The 14,641-nt window shown below is 37.9% G+C and overlaps 1 protein-coding gene across 1 annotated transcript in view; it reads left to right on the top strand.

Annotated features, from left to right (window-relative positions):
- The window catches only part of Pacs1 (phosphofurin acidic cluster sorting protein 1), a 139,064-nt gene that overhangs the window by 76,851 nt on the left and 47,572 nt on the right, over positions 1–14,641 (top strand). The gene's annotated exons all lie outside the window — the stretch shown is intronic.

Below are 14,641 nucleotides of genomic sequence, written 5' to 3'. Positions count from 1 at the left end.
TGTTTATTTATAAATTATATGCCCTAGTAAAACTGGTTTTAAAGAAAACTTTCCACTATTTACAGAAGTCCAGTGAATATTCATTCATTAGCCGATTATTACCCCTTAGATTACTTATTTTCCTTTTCAGAAGCTATTCCTTTTTTTAGAGTAATATGTGCATTTTATTTTATTTTATTTTTATTTGTTTTAATTAGTTACACATGACAGTACAATGATCTTGACATATCATACATTTGAATCAGATGGGATATAATTTCTCATTTTTCTGAGTGTACAGGTTGCAGAATCACATTGGTCTTGCAGTCACGTATATACATACAGCAATAATAAAGTCTATTTTTTTAAGAGAGAGAGAGAATTTTTAATATTTATTTTAGTTTTCAGCAGACACAACATCTTTGTTTGTATGTGGTGCTGAGGATCGAACCCGGGCCGCACGCATGCCAGGCGAGCGTGCTACCGCTTGAGCCACATCCCCAGCCCCAATAATAAAGTCTATTTTATTCTGCTCTCCTTCCTTTCCCCGCTTCAGAAGCTATTCTTTGTTCAACTGTCAGTTTCCCCTTTATTCCTCTAGGAGGAATGTTCCTATCTCAAGTTCTGGTGATTTTGCTTGGTTTTAGTTTTGTTCCCTCTCAAGTTTCTTAGGTTGGTGCATGTTATGCATTGTGACCAATCACAAATGGAGTAGAAGTCTTCTGGAGGAGCTTTTAGAAAAGATGATAGATTGAATTGCTGCCTCCCTGACTCTACTAAAATGACAAGGAATTTTCTTTTTAAAGGGCAAAAATCTCCAAGGATTAAGAGAACGAGAGAGAAGATAGCAATGGACTAGATTTTTACTCACAAAATTTTTGAAAGTTCGTACACATGTGATAAGTAACTTAGGATTCAATGTTCTCTACTTCACTAAGGCTTTTCAGTAGAGGAAGCTAATTGGAAGTGAGCTACTTTTTTTTTTTTTCTTCCAGATATAAGAAGGCAGTGTTCTGGGATAAGTTTTAGGTACCTCAGAATGTGGGACTAAAAACAATTAAAAGTTTGAATGGGGAAGAATGAGAATCCTAGGTCCCCCATCTCACCCTTTTAGGTTACTACCCCCTTCCCATTCCTGCCTCAAATGGGAGATTTCATATCAGGAGAAGTTAAAAGAGAGATTATGTTTGTGGAAGTCAGGCCTAGGGGAGCCCTCTTATAACTGAGGGTGGGAGGGTGGTTTCTTGCCCCCAAATAGACTTAAATGCAAGTCTGCACATTCAACTGGAAGATCTTCCAAACACCTTCCAGCATCCTGGATGTTCGGCTTTTCACACCACTGCCTCTGACCCCTAAGACTTGGAAAGATTTGTCTTAGAGAAACTGACCCCCTTCTTGGTTCCTAGAACACTAATTTATAAACCCCTTAACCAGAAGATTAGAACATTCTTCTCCGGGGAAATTCACTAGTCTGTGGAAAACCCCATGACATTTCTAGTGTCCTGTCCAATTAAGCTCTGGTGAGGCACAGCATTCAACAAGCTATGCTCATATGCTCATACACATAGAATTTCTAGTTAGTTCTTTAGCTCCCCTTTTTTACATGAGCAAAATCTAAGGAACTCCAGATATTTAAAGAAAGCCTGCACCCTGAAAACTGAATTTCTCACAAAGGTAAGCTATTATACCTAGAAAACAAGAGCAGGATGTTATGTAAAACAGTGGATTAAAAGACAGGCCAACAAGAGAGAAGAAATCAAATAACTGATTAATAGAAGTTCTGAAAGAAAAGATGAAGAGCAGAACATTATTAAAGAAAAGCATAAGAAATCTCCCCAGAAATAAAGGTCTCAAATTTATAAAGGCCCACCCAGTGTCCAAACTGAAAATAGCAAGTGAAAAAGACCCTCAACAAAATGCACTATTATGTATTATTAGAAAAGTGGTAACAGATTTTTAAGTCAAAGAGAAAAGTCACACAAAAAGGATCTAAAATAAGTGTCATTAGGCTATTTAATAACCGCTAAAATCTAAAAGGTATAGATTAATAATGCCTTCTTAAGTCTAATGAAAATCTATTCAATCTATAATTCTATACCCAGCCAAACTATCAAATCCAGAGTGAAAATAAAGATATTTTCAGAAATGCATGGTCTTAGAAAGTTTATCTTCTGACTACCTTTTCTCAGAACATCTAGAGGATATGATCTTCCAAAACTAGAAAATTAAAGGAAGACCTGGAGTCCAAAAAACGGGACTCAACCCAGGATACAAGGGGAATGCTCAAGTTGTTGGTAAAGGAAATTCCAAATGTGACAACCATGCAATCATTGTCAGGCCAGATTGGAACTCATGACCCAGAGTTCCAGGAGGGATGTCTTCCCAGAAAAATGAGACTAAGACCATATAATATGTTGTACTAAGAAGAATCTTAGAATTCTGTTAAAGAATTTTTTAAAAGAGTAAGTCTCTAAAAGTTTTTCCAAGTTATATAAAGAAAGAAATACAACATGCTACATAATCAGACTGGATAATATTTACATAGCATTTTATCAGTTTAACAATCTATAATTCATATTGCCATATGATCTTTGGGAGGAGGAAGACAGGGTAGTGTGTGTGTCTTTTCTATTGTGGGAGCACTAAATCTTCATTGCATATAGATAATGTCTAAAGTTGAGAAACTTAGATACAATCTTTATTTGAATGTTTATATCATTATTTATTTATTGTTTAGGATATTTTGAAAGATGAAGGTAAACATCAGGAGAGTTGAAAGGGGTGAGTGCTGAAAAGTGGGGAAGGATGGAAAAGCAAACTGTTCTTCATGGATTAAGCTTTGTGGTACCATTTGGTCTTTCTACAGTAGTGTTTCCTCATCCACACTTTTGCTTTCTGTGGTTTCAGTTACCTACAATCAAGCACAGTCAGAAATATTAAATGGAAAATTCCAGAAATAGTTCACAAGCTTTAAGTTTCATGATGTTCTAAGTTGCATGACCAGATCTCATGCTGTCCTGTTAATCATGTCCAGGGTGTGAATCATCCCATTATCCAGCATATCCATGCTGTACATGTTGCCCATATGTTAGTCACTTAGTGTCCTTCTTAGCTATCAGATGGATTTTAGTAGTATTACAGTGCTTGTGTTCAAAGATCACTCTCATGTGAAAAATGAGAATTGAATGTACAGCCTATTATTTTCTTCCTTCCCACCTGCTCATGGAAACTGTGCTTTTATTTTCAGTATTTTGTTGTTGTTGTTGATTGTGGTGGAAACTTTTGTAACTTTAAATGTTTTAGTTAAGCTTCCGTTTCTCATTCCACTAATGTCATTACCTAATTAGTTTTTCTCTTCCCTACTAAAAGTTGAAAACAATAAATAACATGTACTTATAACAACCATTGCGACTATAACCCTACAAATCTAAGTACTTAGAGTGGTGTGTTTTCTTCATTCAAAGGAGAGTGTTCTTAGAATAAAGATCAAATGGCTTCTTTTTCATACTTAGAAGCTATTTAGTTGCTTAGAATCATGTCATATTTTTATATTGCCTCATTTTTGGGTCATTTCTTTCCCCTTCCTTCCTTCCTTCCTTCCTTCCACCCAGTACCTTTTATTTATTTATTTATTTTTATATGGTGCTGAGGACCAAACCCAGTGCCTTACACACAGTAGGCAAATGCTCTGCTACTGAGCCTCAACCGCAGCTCCATGGGTTATTTCTTTTATGGCTTTTTTGTTTGTTTAAACTTTAAACCCCAGGCTTTCTAACTACTTTTTTTTTTTAATCCACAGAAGAATAATAGGTCTGCATGATATCCCCAAGGTTCTTTTTAAACTTCTCATCTTACTACTTATTGCATAAAATTTCCCTTTTATACTGAAGTTTCTGTCCATAAATTTCCTTCTGCCTCCTAACCTGACCACTTGGTATGTGAGCCTTCGATACAGCTGTGATTATAAATTTCTTAGCTCTCACACCTGCATTTCCTGCCCTCATTCCTACTTGTTCTGGTGACCACCCTTAGTCTGTTAATCCTTCCAGAGTTAACTTTTAGCACATCCCAGAGGACTCATACAAGTTCTCCTTTTGTTTCTGCTGTCACACAAATGCCCTGTGCTGTGCTGTGCTGTGCCCATTTTCACTTAAGTTATCAGCAGATCTTTTCCTATCCTGGCAGACACAGCTTCCTCACTTCTTCTTACAGACATGTGTCCATCATGGAAAGGTATTTTAGGTTTTCCATCCTTTTGCTATTACAAGCAATATCGATCTATAGAATCAATTCCTAAAGTAGAAACAGTTGAGTTAAAGAGTTTGTGATTGGCAAGGTGGGTAGAATTGTTCTCTCTAGGGATGGCCAGTTTACATTCCCACTGGAGGTTTACTGTTGCCTGATTGTGACAGCCTTGCAAAAGTGTGCAGGATTTTCTCTTTTCTGCAGGAATATCTGCTAACGTGATAGTGAAGGACAGCAATGAGACATGTCAATGAGTCTCATGGAAGATTACCCCACTTTCACAAAAACAATGAAGCAAGATGCAAGGAAAAAATGCTAACAGATTAAGGAATTAACCACAGGACCTAATTAGAAAAAGACTTGGCAACATGCCTGGCTCATCAATGGCAAAGGGAGAGAATATTCTGCATTCGTTACACTGTTTAAAAAGGGCTAATTTAATGCCCTTTAATCTGGGCTAATATTGTCCAATTAAGAAGGCTGTTAGATGAAAATTCTGGGGTTTTTATGCTTAATGGTGAGGGGAAGCAGATAGTTTTTATTCTTTTAATATATTTACATTGGATGGTTTAATTAAATAAACTACACATTTCCAGTTTTCTTTCAAATCACTGTGGCAGGAATCCAGGAGATTAAAGTAAGAGGAGGGCAGCCTCTGCCCTCCAGCATGCCTAGGCCTCAGGTGGCAGAGAATGACCCCCGAAGGGGGTCCAGAGGGGACGTGGATTGGCAGCATAGCTAGGGGGAGGGAAGGTTTCCTCATTTCTTTATCTGGTTGCGCCCCGCACCCCCATCACACACACACTTTCTTGTCATTGGTGCCCTCTAGTGGCGGGCAGGATTGGCCTTGATGCATATGGTCTCTGATTTAGGTAGAGGACCCAGTTAAGAGCAGACTCCAGCATCTTGGCCACCACCACGAGCTGCCAGGCCTCAGGCAAGCTACCCAGTGTTGCATCAGTGTATCGAGCGCTCTGTGGTGGTGTGTGTTTGGGTTCTAATGAGCAAAATGCAAACAGTGTCTTAGAGCTTATGCAAAATGCAGATAGTGTGCCGGCAGCCCCAGCAGTATTTTTGTGTATCCCAGTCACCTGGCATCCCTGCGAGTTGGTGTCATTCCAGCGGTCATTTCACAGATGAGGAAGTGGAGGCAGAGGGAGATGGAGCAGCTGACCCACCATCACCTAGCTGGCAGTGAAGTTGCTGGGTCACGGACTTCACACAGGGCAGCAAGCACAGAGGAAGCCTAATGGTTTTCTAAAGTGACCGTGCAGTCAGTACTCCCTCTGGCAGCATGTGAGTTCCTGTCGCAGCACATCTTCACCCACACTTCATTTTGCCAATTTTGTGGGTGTAAATGGTATTTTCATTTCCATTTGCATTTCCCTGATTCCAAATGAGGTTGAACATATTTTTGTATATTTATTGGCCCTTCGTGTTTCCTCTCCTGGAAACAGGAAACGTCTGTTTGTGTCTTTTGCCCGCCTTTTCATTGGTTAGTCTTTTTTTTTTTTATCAAACTATAGTTCTTTAGTTTCTAGACCCTTGTCAGTATTATGATTTTAACATCTCCTCCAAATTAAAGCTTGCCTTTTGATTCTGTATATGTGTCTCCTAATGAATAGAAATTCCTGATTTTTATATAGCTGGATTTCTCGGTTTCGGGGTCTTGTTTTTAGAAATCCATCCATACTGTCATCCCATATTTCTCAGGGAAGCATTTGCATTTCACACATAAGCATTTGATGGACCTGGAAAATATTTGGTGTGAGGGGTGAATCCAGGCTTAATTTTCCGCCTCATGTTTTGTCCCCGTCCTAGGTTACTAAGCACTGTCTTTTTCTTATCAAGTTTCTATATAATTGTGGGATTGTTTCTTGGCGCCCTCTTCTGTCTGTTGGCCTACTGTAGTTCACAGACACCACCTGATATCAATAACTGCTGCATTATGGTAAATCCAGGCATCTCATAGGCCGATTTCTATGCCTCGTTTCTCTTCTTTAAAAAAAAAAAAAAGTCTTAGTTTTTCTTAGTCCTTTTTCTAAATTATAAATTTAAAGAATTATCACATATGGAGAATCCTGATGGAATTTTGATCAGGGTCGTGATAACTTTATTTCCGTCTAAAGAAGAATTGAGATTTTTTTCTTTTAGTTGTAGATGGACACAGTACCATTATTTTATTTATTTTTTTGTGGTGCTGAGGATCAAACCCAGTGCCTCACATGTGCCAGGTGAGCACTCTACCACTGAGCCTTAACCCCTGCCCAGAATTTAGATCTTGAGTTTCCCTTGTGTGTGAGCATGGCATCTCTTTCACTGTTTACTATCTCACGCTGACTTTTGTATACTTATGACGAATCTTACAATGCCTTGTAGGTCCTGCACATCTTGTGGGGGAAGCAGGTTAGAGTAGTGGCCTGGAGCACAGGCTCCAGGGCCAGCCTGCCTGGATCCAAGTCCTCACTCCCTAAGCTGTGTGCAGTGGTGTGAACTTGGGTGGATCCAACTCCTGGTCCTCCTTTTCCATGTCAGGAAATCTGGCTGATGGGAGTTCCTCTTTGTAGAGCTGTGTAGTGAATACACAGCAGTCATTAGCTATTGCTCCTGCTTTGTAAATTATATATATTTTAAATAACATTTTCTAATTCTTTGTTGCTAGTATCTAGAAATGCAGAAATCTAGCAGCCTTGTTAATAAGCTCTCACTAATCCTAATAATGAGAATTATTTTGGATTTCCTGAATACCTACCATATATCAACCTGCAATTTCTTTCATTTTAGCGCTCACTCGCGCTTTCTCCCCCCCCCCCCCTCTCTCTCTTTGCATGCCAGGCAAGGTGTCCACTGCTGAGCTGCCCCACAGCCCTTCCATCTCAAGTCTTTATATGTTCGTGTCCTTTTGTTCTCTTCCTGGGCTGTCTGGGGTCTTGATGACAGCATAACCAGGAATAGAAACAGGAATGAGGAGCCCTCCATTCCATTCCAAGTTATCCTAACATTTTACCTTTAGTGTTTGCTATAGATTTGAGATGCTAAGAAAGTCTTTTCATAAATGATGTTTACTTTTACCAGATTCTTGATACCCGATTTATTGGAAAAATCATATATTTTGTCCTTTAATCTGTTCATGAGGAAAATTGCATGCATAAGTTTCCTAATGTTAAAGCATCTTTAGATTCCTGGAATAAATGTAACTGAGTTATGATGCATTTTTAAAATACATTATTAGATTCAATTTGCTAATATTTTATTTTGAAAATTTGCATTTATGATGGTCAATGATTATTTTGTAATTTTTCTTTGGGTACTAACGTTATGTTAATTTTATTAAATGAATTGAAAGTGTTTCTTCCTTTTGATCCTCTGGAAGAATGTGTATTAAGTTGAAATTATCTCTTTGAATATTTGATAAAATTTGCCTGTAATCATCATCTAGACCTGACGTATTCTCTCTCTCTCTCTCTCTCTCTCTCTCTCTCTCTCTCTCTCTCTCTCTCTCTCTTTCTCTTTTTCCTTCTTCCCAGTATTGGGAATTGAACCTAGGGGCCCTGTACCACTGAGCTACATCCACAGCCCTTTTCATTTTTTATTTTGAGACAGGGTCTCACTAAGTTGCTGAGACTGAGCTTAAACTTGTGATCCTCCTGCCTCAGCCTCCTGAGTCACTGGGATTACAGATGTGTGCCACATAGCCTACTCTGATGTTTTCTTTTTCAGAACAGTTTAAATTACTGATGTCTTTAATAGTTAAAGAGCCATTCAGATTTTCTCTGGCTTATTTAATAATTTCTGTTACATTTTTTAGGATTTTGCCTTTTATATCTAAGTTTCCAGCTTTACTTACATAAAGCGGTTTGTGACATCCTCTAATCTGATGAATTGGCTTTATCTAGATTTTTTTTTTAAAACAATTTTCAGGTTTTAAATTTTATTAGTCTTCTAAGATTAGTACGTATTTTATGAAATTTGCTTTTGTCCTACTTTCTTACTTTTAAATTGGGAGCTTATTTTGTTGGCCTTTTATTTTTTACTTTTAATTGCTGCTTAATTCATTCATTTCAGTACTTTTTCTGATATAACCACTTGAGACTGTTGTTTCCTTTTTAAAATAATATCAAAATTAAGTTCCCTCTAAGAACTGTTTTAGTGACATAGCTCAATTTTGATATATAATATTTCAGTTTTTGGTTCTGAATATTTTCTGATTTCTTTTTAGGATTTTCTCTTTGGTCCTGGATGATGATGATGATGATGATGATGATGATCTTCTTCTTCTTCTTCTTCTTCTTCTTCTTCTTCTTCTTCTTCTTCTTCTTCTTCTTCTTCTTCTTCTCCTCCTTCTCCTCCTCCTCCTCCTCCTCCTCTTTCTTCTCTTTCTCCTCCTTTTTCTCTTCCTCCTACTTCTCCTTCTCCTCCTCATTCTCCTCCTCATTCTCCTTCTCCTCTTGCTTCTTTTCCTTCTCCTTCCTCTTCTTCCTCTTCCTCTTCTTCCTCTTCCTCTTCTTCCTCCTCCTCCTCCTCCCTTTTTCCTCCTCCTCCTTCCCCTCTTCCACAGGGAATTGAACCCAGGGGCACTTTACCACTGAGTTACATTCCCAGTCCTTTTCGCTTTGAGACAGGGTCTTGCTGAGTTGCCCAGACTGGCCTGGAATTTGTAATCCTCCTGCTTGGAATTATAGGTGGGTGCCACCCACCTGGCTCATGAGTTCTTTACAATGATGTTTTATATTTTTAAGTGTATTGTCTTGAACTTATTGTTCTAATTCATTTTGTGCCGTAACAGAGGGATAATTTTTAAACAACAGAACTTTATTTGGCTGACAGTTCTAGAAACTGGGAAGTCCAAGGTTGCCTGGCTGCATCTGGTAAGAGCCCTCTTGCTGCATCATGAAGTGGTGAAGACATCACAAGAGGGTCAAGATGGCTTTTATAACAGACCGCTCTCTCCATAAGGAACCCACTCCCACAATAACAGCCGTCATGATCCCCTTACCTCTTAAGGGACCCACTTCCCAATGTGGTGGCATAGGGAATTAAGATTCCAGCACAGGAACTTTGGCGTGGGGCATATTCATACCATAACTCTTCTTTTTTTTTTTTAAACCCTGGCTTTTGGAGGGGGCAGTACCCAAGATTGAACCCAGGGGCACTCAACCACTGAGCCACATCCCCAGATATTTTATTTTTTTATTTTTTAGTTGTAGTTGGACACAATACTTTTATTTTATTTATTTATTCTTACATGGTGCTGAAGATCGAACCCAGGGCCTCGCAAGTGCTAGGCAAGCGCTCTACTGCTGAGCCACAACCCCAGCCCACCATAGCTCTTCTTATTCCTGATTTCTAACTAAATTGCATTTTAATGGGAAAAACTAATCATCATATTACCGAATCTTTGAAATTTGTTGTTAACTTGCTTTACCCTAAAATATAAGATCATCTTTTAAAAACATCCCATATATGGTTGAGGGAAAGAAAAGAGTATGGTTTTCAGTTGTTGGGTTCAGGATTCTGTATTTACCAAGTCAAGTAACTGTAATATCATCAATTTTTTCCTACTTAACTATTAACTACATATGAAATTTAAATTATTTTTAAATTACTGATCAATGTCTTTAATAGTTATAGAGCCAGTCAGATTTTCTCTGGCTTACTTATTTCTGTTACATTTTTTAGGAATTTGCCTTTTGTATCCAAGTTCCAACTTTACTTACATAAAGTGGTTTGTGACATCTGATGAATCTGCTTTATCTGCAGTATGTTAAAATATGCCCATCTGGGGCTAGGGTTGTGGTTCAGCAGTAGAGTGCTCGCTTAGCATGTGCAAGGCCCTGGATTCAATCCTCAGCACCACATAAAAATAAATTAATAAAGGTATTGTGTCCAACTTCAACTAAGAAAGAAATATTTTTAAAAATATGCCCATCTGATAATGATCTCCTTATAGTTACTATTGTCGTCTTATACTTCTGACAGTTTTGTGGCATTTATTTTGAGCTATTTTTATTAAGTATAGGTTTAGAATTATCTGAACTAGTGATCCAGTCTCTTGTATGGCTACTTTGTCTGGTATGGATAATATTGTAGCAACTTTCATAGATTATGATATGCCTGGTATAGCTCACCAGTCTTTTATTTTAGGTGACCTCTTACCAAGAACATATGGGTGGATTTTGATTTTTAAATATAATCTGTCTTTGACCTTGAGTGTTTAATATGTGTATGCTCAGTGTGGCTACTGATGTTTGGATTTTTTCCTTTCCCTCCTAATTCATGCTTTCTGTTTGTCTTTTTTTCCTTCCCTTCTGTGTTTCTGGATGATTCTTTCCTTTCTTTCTTCCTTTCAGTACCAGGGATTGATCCCAGGAGCATTTAACCATGAGCCACATCCCCAACCCTTTTTTATATTTTGAGACATGGTCTCACTAAATTGCTCATTCTGGCCTGGGATTTTCAGTCCTCCTGCCTCAGCCTCCTGAGTACCTGGGGTTATAGGTGCGTACCCCTGCACCAGGCTCACCATTTCTTTTTCACCCTTGAGCTTCTTTCTGGGACCATTTTCTTATTTTTGCAGTATATCCTTAAGAAGTTGCATAAATATGTGAGCTGAGTTGTACAGCCCTTAGAACACTGAGGAAACTTCCAACGCTGGATTGTCAAATACGCTGCACTTTTTGCCTTCCTTTTTCTTGGCCGACTCACTGGGGGACTCAGCTGTTGTGTCATGAGATTACCTAGCAACCCAGGAGATGTCTTTTGTGGAGAGGAGTGGAAGCCACCTGTTGACCCCAGTACTAACCTGCTACCCTTGTAAGTTAGCCACCTGGGATGTGGACCCTGCAGCCCTGGCCAGAACCTTGACTGTGGCCTTGCAAGAAACCCTGATCAAGGCCACCTAGCTCAGCTACTTCTGAATTTCTGACACATGAAGCTGAGAGATGATAAATGTGTGTTATTTTAAACCATTCGTATTGTTATGAAACAACAGCCAGTGCACATTAATGAGTCTTTTGGTGGTAAACTGTTTCTGTTTATCTGAAAATGTTTTTCATTAACCCTCATTCATAAAATGTTTTACCTATGTACAGAATTCTATATTCACAATTCTTTTCTCTCTGCACATTGAAGATATTTTTCCATTCTCTTCCAAATTATTATTGCTACTAAAAGTCCATTGTTAGATCTAAGACTTGTATCCAGACTATATAAAAAACTTACCACACAGGAAGACAAAAAACCCAATTTAAACACAGGCAAAGGATTTGAATAGACAATTCACCAAAGAAGATATGCCAAGTAAACACACTGAAAAGATGCTCAACATCTTTAGTCATTTGAGGAAAGCAAATTAGTCATCAGGGAATTGCAAATTAAAACCACAATAAAATACCACTTCACACTCACTGAAATAGCTATAATCAAAGAGGCAGACAATAACACACCTACCTCCAGAGGACATGGAGAAACAGGGGCCTTTGTTCACTGCCAGTAGGAATTTAAAATACCACATTTTTGGAAAATACTTTGGTTGTTTCTTAACAAGTTAAACATAAATGTATTGTGTGGCCCAGCAATTCCACTGGTAAGTACATACCCTGGGGAAATAAAGCAAGGTCCTCACAGAGACTGGGAGGTAAGTGTTCAGAGCATTATTATTCAAAATAACTAAAAGTGGGCACAGCCCAAATGTCCACCAACTGGACTGGATACATATGATAGACTACTGTTCAGCAACAAAATGAATAAAGTTTTGACAGATGCTACAAATAGATGAACCTCAAAAACCTACTAAATGGAAGAAACCAGACATGTGTTGTGTGGTTCCATGTATGTGAAGTGTCCAGTAAAGATAATCACACAGAGAGCAGGTTGGCTTCTTGGAGTAGAATGGGAACAGGGATTTGCTGTAAATGGGCTCAAGGGATCTGATCTTGGTGATGGAAACATTCTAAAACTGTGATAATGATTGTACCATCAGCAAATTTACAGAAGATCATTGAATTGTGCACTTAAAATAAATGATTAATATAATTGTAAATCAAACCTCATTAAAATAGTTTTCTTAAAGTCAGCTGTCAAGGATGGAATATAGCTCAGTTCCATCCCCTCCCCACCTGCCAAATCCCCCTAACTCAACTGTCTGATTGCTTCTAATCTGTCTTTCCCCCTCCCCCTTAGGGAGCTTTTAATTTGTCTGTGGTGTTCCAGATTTGCAGTAACATGTCTGAGTGTGGATTTGTTTTTGTTTACCCTCTTTTTGGATTTGTTGGGCTTTCTAAATTGGAGGTTGAGTAAATTCTGGCACCTTTCTGCCATTAGTTCTTTGAATGCCCCTTACCTAATCTGTTTCTCCTAGAAGAGTACTGTATTTTCTAACTTCTATATTCCAGGCCTAACTGTAATATTTACTGTTTCACTGCCACTCTGCTACGTTTTGAGATTTCTCCAGATTTGCCTTCCACTTTACAAAGTCTCCATCTGTCCTAGTGGTCAGGGGTCATGGCTCTCACAGATCACATGCTTTACTTCTTGTGGCTGGGATGAGGGTCTCCAGCACCTCCTACAGGGGACTCAGGAGCTCCTGAGTGCCATGCCAAAGGATACCTGGAGAACCACTGCCCCAGGTGCATCTGTGCTCCCACTCCACCACATCAGCCAGGCCCTCCCACCAGCAGGCTTCAGTTGCTCCGATTATTCTAATCATATCACCTGATATTGTTATAGTGATCATTTTTGCCAGTTTAGTGAAAGTGAAATGCTATCTTGCAGTGGGTTTTGTTTGTATTTTCTTTATTACTAGCAAGATTGAACATATTTTTATTTTTATTTGCCATTTGCTTTCCTTTTCTTTTCAGGGCCTAGCCAGTATTTTTTAGCCAAACTCAGGTCCTGTTCTGCCTTGTACAAATAATTTTTTTTTTGTTGAAGTACTCATTTAGAGGGTCAAATCAGCCATTCTCATTACATGTTTTTATTTGAGCAATAAATTTGACATGTGAGAAAATGTTTGGTTAGGGCTTTTGTAGATTTTATTCATCTTACTTGTTTCTTTTTTGTTTTTTCTTTTTTGGTATGGGGCACTTAATCACTGAGCCACATCCCCAATCCTATTTTTAATTTTATTTAGAGATAAGATCTCACTGAGTAGCATAGCACTGAGGCTGAGGCTGGCTTTGAACTCACAATCCTCCTGCCTTAGCCTCCCAAGCTGCTGGGATTACAAGCATGTGCCACTGTGCCTGGCTTTTGTTTTTTGTTCTTTTTTAATGTGGTCTTGCTATGTACCCTGGAAGTGATACTCTGGGTGGCTGGGTCTATAGGCATATGCCACCCTAAATTTTTTTTTAAATTTTTAATATTTATTTTTCAGTTTTCGGCAGACACAACATCTTTGTTTGTATGTGGTGCTGTGGATCGAACCCTGGCCACAGGCATGGCAGGCGAGCGGGCTACCGCTTGAGCCACTTCCCCAGCCCCACCCTAAATTTTTTTGGAGTGTGTTTCACTAAGGAGCACTTTTTTTTTTCATGGCCAAACATAGTAACTATTTATTAATTTTCTTATAAACATTCAATTTCTTCCTTTTAAAAAAAAACCTAGAATTTAAATACTTCCCCCATCCCATCACATATAAGTCTATATACATTATTTACATCTTTCAAATAAAACATTACAGATTTTCTGACATTCATTATCCCCTATTAAAGTAAAAATGATGAAATAATTAAACTCTGATCAATAACAACTACAATTTGTATAACCTTGGCACAGTTTACAATATGGCGACCATGCTGCATTTCGTATTTTAGATTATTTTTCCCCTTCCAGCTACTTTAAGAAACTATTTATATCCATGAAAGTAGGATTTTTGTCTTTATACATTCTCTTAAATACTTGCACAACGTGAACACTGCCCTTATACTTCCATTACTTGGCAGTGGCAGTATTTCTCTCCCTTTGTCTTCAGAAATGGTATCTATTTGAACTACATGTTCTCATATTTACTGTATTCACTCTCAACCTAGATTTCATGACACTGTTCTTAGTGATAATTTTAAGTAATAAATGTATAGGAAAAATTCAAATAGAACAAAAGTATTCCATAAAATATTACTTCCTCACCACCTTGGTTATGCATGTACAAAAATAATAAATACAATTTAGTGGCTATAAAAAACTATTTTCCCTAAAAATAGTCATTTGTGCAGAACAATTTAAGGAGAAAAGTGTTCCTAAATGAAAATACACAAATCTGTTTTACAATCTGCACAATTAAGTATTTCAGAAAAAAATAAAAGCAAAAACCTATAAGAAACATCCACCTGTAAAATTTAATAATAATAAAAATTAAATATTTTGTTTGATTTTATACAACTAATATCCTTTTCAGTGATATAATTTAAAGAAAGCTGTC

The sequence above is a fragment of the Marmota monax genome, unplaced genomic scaffold (assembly GCF_021218885.2).
Source record: "Marmota monax isolate L192 unplaced genomic scaffold, Marmota_monax_Labrador192_F-V1.1 WCK01_AAM20220418_F8-fsc00038, whole genome shotgun sequence".
Classification (NCBI taxonomy): Eukaryota; Metazoa; Chordata; class Mammalia; order Rodentia; family Sciuridae; genus Marmota; species Marmota monax.
The sequence above is the reverse complement of the archived record's forward strand: the minus strand, read 5'-3'. Positions and strand labels throughout refer to the sequence as shown.